The sequence below is a fragment of the Empidonax traillii genome, unplaced genomic scaffold (genome assembly GCF_003031625.1).
Source record: "Empidonax traillii isolate 1590-97213 ecotype Southwest subspecies unplaced genomic scaffold, ASM303162v1 scaffold431:size823745, whole genome shotgun sequence".
NCBI lineage: Eukaryota > Metazoa > Chordata > Aves > Passeriformes > Tyrannidae > Empidonax > Empidonax traillii.
The window spans coordinates 807,907-817,105 of record NW_020955624.1 but is presented as its reverse complement, the minus strand read 5'-3'; positions in this window follow the sequence as shown (position 1 = coordinate 817,105).

Below are 9,199 nucleotides of genomic sequence, written 5' to 3'. Positions count from 1 at the left end.
CAGTCTTTCTGTGGCACAGTAATCAGTGGACAAGTCAGAAAGAAGTAACAGCTGAGATATAAGCAAGAGGAAAAAAGGAAAAAAAAAATCAACATCTGAAGGAGTCTGCCTTGCAACAGCAGCATTACTTGAGCAGTAACCTGGGAGCTTAGGGGAGCTGCTTCAGTTGTACAGGGCCTTGATCGTGTTCTCACATCCATCACCCACAAAGCTCTTGGCAATTAGGCAGCCCTGTGTCTGAAGGAGGTTTCTTAGCTGTGGAAAAGCCAGCTTGGAATTTGAACCTTTCAGGGTCTCCTGAGGAGAGAAGGTCTTTAAAATGTAAATAGTAAATATTTACAGTCACAGAAGCCAAAATAATGTGGAGAACAGTGGTCTCTCGTAAGGAGAGAAAAGCAAGTGAATTGATCCAAGCTGGTGCTGGTCAGCAACTCAGATGTATTTCTCCACAAAAGAAACATTTGTCAGCTGAGAAAAAATACTACCTTGCCATCCACTTCCATTTAATCCCTGACAGCAAAAAGCAAAGGGGCTTCTAGGAACTATCCATTTCCAACACAGCAACAACAGAACTTTCAAAACTACCCTCATGAAAGGTTGCAAAAACAAACCCTTCTGAATACATCTTCATCTGGTCCTCTACCTTGTAAATTAGCATGTCTTAAGAATTTTTACTTGCTAAAAAAGTAGAACCATTTTTTTCCCATGGCTTTAAGACAGAAAGACATACACAAAAATTAAGCATTTAAGAGAATTAAGCTTCAGGGGCATCTCAAAATTCCAAGCAATGCAGAAGACTCTCTCCAGTCTATTAGACAACAGACGGCTTCAGCAGAGCACTGATTGCAGTGACTGTGACAGTGTTTTCATCAGGTTTGTCCAAACAGCAATGCTCAGTTGCAGTCCTTTAGCTCTTGGGAAGCAGCTCTCCTGTGACAGTAGGCTTCCTGACTGCAGCAAGATCCTTACTTCTGGCATCTGGCATACTCCTGATCTGCAGACCTGGTTGGTCTGGAGCTGGAGGGAGACTTGTAAACATCTTTATTTTATTTTCGAGGCACGAAGGATGCTTTTACACCATAAAAGTTCTAGAAACTCCTACAGGATGAAGCCTAGTGTTCATCTGCAGTGTGTAAGAGCTCTGTTGAGGCAGAAGGTGAGGTTAGACACAGCTGATGGCCTGCTGAGGCTTGGGAGCTTCCATCAGGAACCCACAGTTTTGAGTAGCCTGGGTGTATGGCTCTCACAATCTGTATGACATCCCCTATAGGGGTCACATAAGAGTTCAGTGTGAGAACTAGAGATGTTCAGCTTTGGAAGGAGGGATGGTAGGAGTAACAGGAGTAACAAGCATCCTACCCTGCCTGTTTCACGAAGCAAAAAACCCCGTAACTTGCTTCAGCACAGTTGCTGCATACACGCTATGAGGAATTATCTCTGCTGTAGGCCTGTGTGCCTTTGCATCCTGGTGAGAGCAAGGGGAGGTGACATCCTACGGAAAGGCACCACACAAGCAACGTCCAGCAAAAGCTGCTTTGCTGAACAAAAGCCTGGTGTCTCCACGGGTCCTTGAGTGCCCTGCCACCGCCGTCGCCGTCTGGGATGGACACGAGGGCATTTCTCTCCTACATCTCCCGGCGTGACGGAGCCCCCCAGCTCAGGGCACCTGCCCTGGCAGTGGGGCAGTGCTCGGTGGGCACCGCTCGCCAGTCGGGCTCACACAGCCCACGCCACGCGGCTGAAGGTGCCCCCACAAGCCTCGCCCCGGCGAGACGGCGGAGAGGCCACCACCCCGTCCCCCCGGGTGGGGTGTGCGCCCCGGGGCCGCCCCGCTGCCGGCAGCAGGTTGAATATTGTAGGTGTGGGCGATTAAAGTGTCGCCGGCACAATGGCGGTCTGTGTCCCATTCTCCACGCCTGGGCTCCTCTTTGGAAAGCGCACACAAGAGGTGACACGGCGCTGGCCCTCGCCATTATCCCGGCGGCATAGCGGCGCGGCCCGCCCCGTTTCCCGGGAAATGGGGCTCCTCCGGCCGCCGCGGGACCACCGCGGCCGCGCACGGCTCCGCGACACCCCCATCCCCGCACTGGGGGAGAGGGGCGCGGCGATGGTGGGGGGGGTGCGAAAAGCCGCTGGCGGCGCCCCCGACACCCTTGTCGGGGGACAAGAGCTCCCCCCTCGGCCCCGAGACGCTTCTCGGCCGCCACCCCGCCCTCCATCGGGGCACCGGCGGCACCGAGCGGCGCCGCCGTGCCGGAGCGGGAGGCGGTGCCGCAGCGCCACCGCCCGGGCGGCGCCGGGAACGGCAGCGCCTCCACGGCCCCTGTGCAGAGTAACCAGTGCTAATAGTGAGTTCTTATCTTTTCCACTTGTTTGTTTGGTGTTTTTTTGTTTGTTTGTTTGTTTGTTTTATTTTTTTAGTTTTAATTTTATTTTTATTTTTGGCTATGCTTTAGCAAGTAACCACCTTTTACTCAGGAATATGAAGTGTGGGGTGAAGGATGGAGATGTGCCTGCAAATGCACCATGCCTGCTAGTTCCTTGCCATGGCTTCAACCCATGAAATAGAAATTCCTGTCTGTACTTCAGGTTAAATTCTATTTATTACTCCAAATTACTGTATGCCATGGATAATAACCCTCTGGCTGTAATGCCATGGATAGTAAGCCACTGGCTGTAAGTTTTGGAAGGAAAGCTACTTGTATGTGTCCATACTTATGGAATAAATGTTTAGGAATATTTATGGATATGTTTTCCCCTTTCGAAGAACTCATGCAAGACACAGCAGACTTAATATACATATGAATAGGTCTACATTTATCAGATGAGGTAGCATGTCTTTAAAAGTGAAGATGATGTTTCAGTTTACTGAAAACAATAAACAATAAATGTGTTTGTGAAAAGTTAGATTTCCAGGTGTATCCCCTCTAGTTCTACCTATTTTTTATCTTGATGTAGGAAAAACAAAGTTCTTTGTGTCCCACTATCAGCTGTACCTTCTGTTTTGTATAGACAGACTGACAAGATAATTTTTAGTTATATAAAGGTGTTTAGGGAATTCTGTTTTGCTGGAGGGGGAGAAGTAAGAAAACTTCATCTGCAGTTTCCTAAACCTGGGGAGATATAAAACCAATCCAAGCAACAGTAGATATTATTCAGAGAGGTCTGTAAAAGTTAGAGCAAGACAAACGAGTCCAGTGTTGCCTGAGCACTATTTCATAAAGTAACACGCTTTTCTGTTACACTACATCAATTTCTTGCTGTGTTAGTTGTCATGCCACAGAGACTATTCCTTAAAAATGTGCCAGATAGCAGGAGTAGCAAGTAACCACATTATTTGCATTGTTCACAGTATTTGCTTTCTTTCTCCCTTTCTTTGCCCCTTGTGTAAGGAAAAGAATTAATTAGTAACAACATGGGTCAGCTGTGATTACTCTTACTGTGGTTCACAGTGAATATTCATATACAGGGAATATTCAAAACCAAACAAGACCTCCCCACTGTGTGTGTGAAGAAGCATGTCCCTGGCCAGTGGGGGAGAAATGCAAGCTTACCAGCGGTGGCAGGGCCACAATGCACTCACAGAGCTGCCCGCTCCTCCTTTTTTTTTCCCTGGCATTTGACAGTGACGTGAGATAGACTTAAAAGTGAGGCAAATGTAACACAAATGACCCACAAGAATGTTTGGTTGTTGGTTTTGTGTTTGTTTGTTTGGTTGGTTTGGTTTGGGTTGTTTTTTTTTTTCCCAACTGTGCTTTTTAATTTCTAGCAGTTGTATAATATTAAGCACCTTCACACTAGGATTCCAGGAAAAATGCTTGTATTGGAATCTCCTGGCTGCTTCTTATTGTGCTGAGTAGGAAAGGAGGGTCTCTTTGTAATTGAGTAAGGGGAGTAAGTGACACCTCTGAGTCTTTCTTTGAGTGGCAACAAAATTAGATTCAGGTGGGGCATTTTCCTATATGTAGAAGGAGGGTATGGTATTTCCATCATGAGGCTGATTCTCATGGATATTTACAGATGGGGCTTTGATCCAGTTGATGATGCATCCCACATATAATGAGTGAGAGAGCTAACAGGAAAACTGTGGAGTTAGAAGGAGCAGCTGAGAAGGAAGGGCCTGCTTTTCACTTCTTTACTACACTTTTCCAGTGATGTCCCATCTGTGTACCAGTGTGGGGGACTGGGATACTGCACCCTGTGCAGCAATGCTGCTGCTGCAGCCCTTCAAGAAGCAAAAAGGCAAGCAAAGCTTGGCTGTCCTATTGGGCAGCCAGGTAGGAACCCTCAAATTAAATGGGTGGGTGTGTCTGTGAGCATCTTTGCCCTGAAATAAACGCCCATTTCCTTTCTCTTCCTGCTCTCCGTAGCCTAACTGGGCTCTGGTGCGGGGGTCCAAGTGGAGGTGGAGGAAGAGAGCAAGGGAACGGTTGAAACAGAGCTGTGTCAGGGAGCTGAGCTGCTGAATGCTCACCTGCTGGGCTGTAGCACTAGGCACTTGTGCTGTGAAAGTAAACCTTGGCAGAAGCTGTACCTGAGCTGCTGTGGCAGGCTGACCCTGGCTGGATTTCAGGTGCCCAGCAAAGCTGCTTCATCACTCCCCTTCCTCAGCTGGAGAGCTGAGATAAAATATAATGAAAGGCTTGTGGGTTAGAATAAGGACAAGGAAATATCAGTTATCCATTACCGTCATGAGCAAAACAGACTTGACTCAGGGAAAATAAATTTATTGGCAATCAGATCAAAGTAGAGTAATTAGAAATAATCCTAAATCTTAAAATGTCTTCCCCCCACCTCCCCCTATTCCTGGGCTTAACTGTATTCCTGATTTTCTCTACCTCCCTTCCCCTCAGCATCACAGAGGGACAGGGAATGGGGGCCGTGGTCAGTTCACATAATCTCTGCTACTCCTTCCTCTTTGGGAAGGAGCCACTCCTTCTTCCACAGACTCCTCACACTTTTCCCCTGCTACAGTGTAGGGTCCCTCCAACGAGGGACAGTTCTTCATGAACTGCTCTAGTATGTGTCCCTTCCATGGGTTGCAGTCTCTCAGGAACAGACTGCTCCAGTGTGGGTCCTCCACAGTGTCACAAGTCCTTCCAGGAAACCTGCTCCATGGGCTCCTCTCTCCACGAGTCCACAGGTCCCGCCAGAAGCCTGCTCCAAGATGTGCTTTCCACAGGGTCACAACCTCCTTTGGGCATGTGTCTGCTCCAGCATGGCCTCCTCCACAGGCTGCAGGTGGATCTTTGCTCCACTGTGGACTTCTATGGGCTGTAGGGGCACAGCTCCCTCACCGTGGTCTGCACCATGGGCTGCAGGGGAATCTCTGCTCCAGCAGCTAAAGCAACTCCTCCTGCTTCTTCTTCACTCACTTGGGGGTCAGCAGGGCTGTTTCTCTCATGTATTCTCACCCTCTCTCCCAGTGGCAATTGCTCCCGGACAATAACTTCTTCCCCTTATTACCTCTGTTATCCCTGAGGCATTAACACTGTCAATGGTTGTCTCAGCCTTGGCCAGCGACAGGTCCCCTTGGAGTGTGCTGTCATGGGCTCTCTTGGACATGGAGGAAACTTCTGGTAGCTTCTCAGAGAAGTAGTCCCTCCCCCTGTAGTCCCTCCACTACCAGAATGTCGCCAACAAACTCAATACAGCTGCCAGTTTTCATGCCCTGTGAGACCAAGTTTACTATGCTGCCACATCATCTGCTGCAGGGGCCAGGAGAGCAGCCTAGGGCAGCACCTGCAGTTGCTTCAGGAGCTTGACGACTGTCTCATGCAGATGTGTGTGCACCCCCCAGACCTTTTATTAATGAGTTTGCCTTTAAACTCTTCATTTTGATTTGGTGGGTCAGCCTTATGGATGATAGCCAGATTTGCAAACAAAGAAAAAGTTATCTTGCACTGAAAGAAATGTTGGCCTTCCTGGTGCTGATAGGAATAATTAGCTACAGAAGCACTGAGCTGTCATGTCATGGTGGATGGGTGTCCTGGGCTTGCTGGCCTGCAGGTGGCTTTCTTTTTCCACTGGTATGGCAGCTATTGATGCCAGGCATTTGTACCAGGGCTCATATGGTCACTGCACCTGTTCATATATGCCCTACTTTGGGCAGCGTGACCAGCACCCCTGGGGAAAGCTCCCTGTGGGAGAATAACCTGAGGTACAAAGACCTCCTGCCCTGACATGCGGTGTTCTCCAGCTGCTGGTGGAGATCACAAGCCTGTCTGATAGGAGCTAGGGAAAAATGCGCAACCTACATCTCTGGCTCTACAGACCTGCTTATTAGCCTCAGGTGTGTACATAACAGCCCCTGCTCTTCTTAAGGGGCCAAAATTGGTCTGAAATGACTGCTGGGGCAGAAGGAACAGTGGTGAAAGGGTATCTATGGCCTGTGAGCAGATCAACCATTGCTCCTTCCTGCTGCCAGCTCACCTGGGTGGTATAACCCTCTCCTTGGCTCCCTGCTTGTATCTCTGCTAAAACCTCATCTCAGCATGTGGGGAACAAAGATTTATTTTTCCCCCTACGTGAGTGAACTGGTTCTGAGATGCTGAATTCTTCCTCCTACCTCAGATTTCCTGTGTGACATGGAGTACAGTAGTTAATGACTTGAGAGTTCAGTTTTCCAGCTGTAATGTTTTTCTTTTTTCTGACAAATATTACAGAAATAGATTCTGTAATACACACAAAGCATCATACCACTGCAATGAATGGGGGAGGGGGCAGATTTTGTAAGTCCTGAGAGATAACAAATTTATTTTTATAACTACACCTCCTGAAAAGTATTTTTTTAAAAATCAAATTCTTGGCTCTTTTAATATTTGGTCATTGGTGCAATTTTTTTGGCTTAGCAATTTGTTCAGCTGTGAATCATTTTGCCAGTTCTGACCTTCTTTTGGAGGTTTCTATTTCTGACCTCATGAACAATGCCTTGGGTGAGATGTGAGAAGCTGATAGATTGTGATGATATCTTCGCAGTTGCCCACTGCTCTTGATGTGACGTGTGGATGCATGTGTTCCTGTCACAGTGTTTATTGAAACCTTTGTCTATGACTCAAATTAACGGGTAGATACTTGTTTTTGACTTTTATTTCAAAATAGGTCTGCAGAGTGAAGATGAAACATGGATACTGGGACTGAGAAAAAAAATGTTTAAAGCAGAGCTGTGTTGGTATGATGCCTTTGTTGTTTTAAAGACTGTTTTTTCATTAACTACAGCACGAGCCTGCACATGGGAAGTTGGTTTTCTTTTCGTGTCATCGCCTTCATGCAGAGTTGAGAAATGAAACTTATCAGGGGCATTAACCTCCAGTAAACCGCACTGACCCAGCTACTGTGCTGTTTGAAGAAAGGCAGCTTTATGCTCTCATCACTTCATAACATTCTATGGAAGTGAGAAATAAAAAGGTGCTTCTAAAAAATCTGATTATGTTGGGCAAACAATATGAGCACTTTGTTTTGTGAAGGCAAGATAGAGACACAGGAGACTTTGGCCTGGTCATGCTGCGCTGGGTCACTGATGGCTGTAATCATCCACTTGATTGGCTCAGCAGGACTACTTATCTCCAGGTGTTTCACCACTGGTCAATAGAAGAATCTTGGTAAGTGATTTTTTTGAAATCAGATAAAAATGTTTTCTTCCATTGCTCACTTTTTGTTTGCAGCTGGTATCTCAGAATGGTCGTCTGAATGCAATCACCATGCAAACAACTCATCTTTGTACAGCTGGCTTGTATCTCCACTGGAGCTACTGCAGCAGACACACTTGACAGTCTTTGACACTATTACTTCACTGGATTTTTATTTAAAGAAAGGGAAGTGTCACATAGGGTTTGCCTTGATGTAGCCTATTATAGAGAGTCCGTATGTAGTATCTGTAAAACCACCTAGCTCTGGAGAGGTGTGTCTGTGAGCATAAATGACATGGACAATGCCTCTAAGTGAATGACTTATGATACCAGCTAGACAGCACTTTCCAAGGGGTTATGATTACTTTACAGATCAGCAGTAGTCTAAAACTAGGGCCCTAGTAACTGGAGCTTGTCACTTGGCTGATTTTTCATTAAATAATGACAGTAGCCTAATTATAAAAACTTCTAGCATCTTGTGGCTAGGTTTTTCATGCCCATTGACTTTAATATTGGCATTATTACATAGGCACCTTTAAATTGTAACTTCAAGTCACCTTCAATAATCTAACTTCTTTTAGATTTTTAAGTTATCTGTATTCATATTTTTTTTAATGTAGCAACGAATTGAGGACTCCTTCCAATGTACTTTCGAAACTATAAAATGAAATCCCCTGAATGCCTGCTAAGCGTAATAAAAAACTGTAAGAGGTCAAAAATATTATTTAAGTAAATAAAATACACTGAATGTAAAACAGCAGACAAACTTTGGATGCTGCAAGTTAATTTGTCACAGCTGATGTTATTGCAGTGATTCTGCACAGCTTGCTAATGACTAGATCGTTAAGGTTAACATGTTAATGAAACTTAAAAATTGAGAGAGCCACCATGAATGAAATATAGGCTACATTGTCTCATGCTAATACTTTTGTTTTAGGCAGTGTATGTCCAGCTCCAGAGCAAACTAACCTCTGTGGAAATAAAGATGGCAGAATATGATTCTATAGAAAGAAAGGCCATATTCCAAGAAAATTCCTACATTACACTAAAACAGATGAAGGTGGGATGCAGTATTTCTACAAATCATGTCCCATACATGTCAGTGGCGATGAACTCCAAAATCATTCTACAAAATGCTGTTTGTAAATGTTTTCTGAAATCTAAGCCTGACATTGATAAATGTGGTAAACCTTGGTGATTTCCACGAATATGCTCTGAGCTGACTCAGAGCAACCTGGCAAGCTCATCCCATCTCCATGGGCTAAATCCCCTTCAGTAGCAGCGCAGCAAAAACATTTATGAGTGGACACTTTGCTGTAGGCTGAAAACACTACAGCACTCAGCAATTAAACAGGAAGAAACACAAGTTTAGAAAACAATTTTATTAGACAAATTATTTAGACAAATTATACACAGAAAGCTCTGCCACTTGTAACTGAGGCCTCCAAAAAGTGTTTTGTGTATCTGTATAATAGGCAACACATCAAAATAGGCCTATTTTAAATATCGTACATGGTTAACAGGTTTTTTAATAGCTAAAATCACTGCAACATCTGGTATGTCCCTACGTA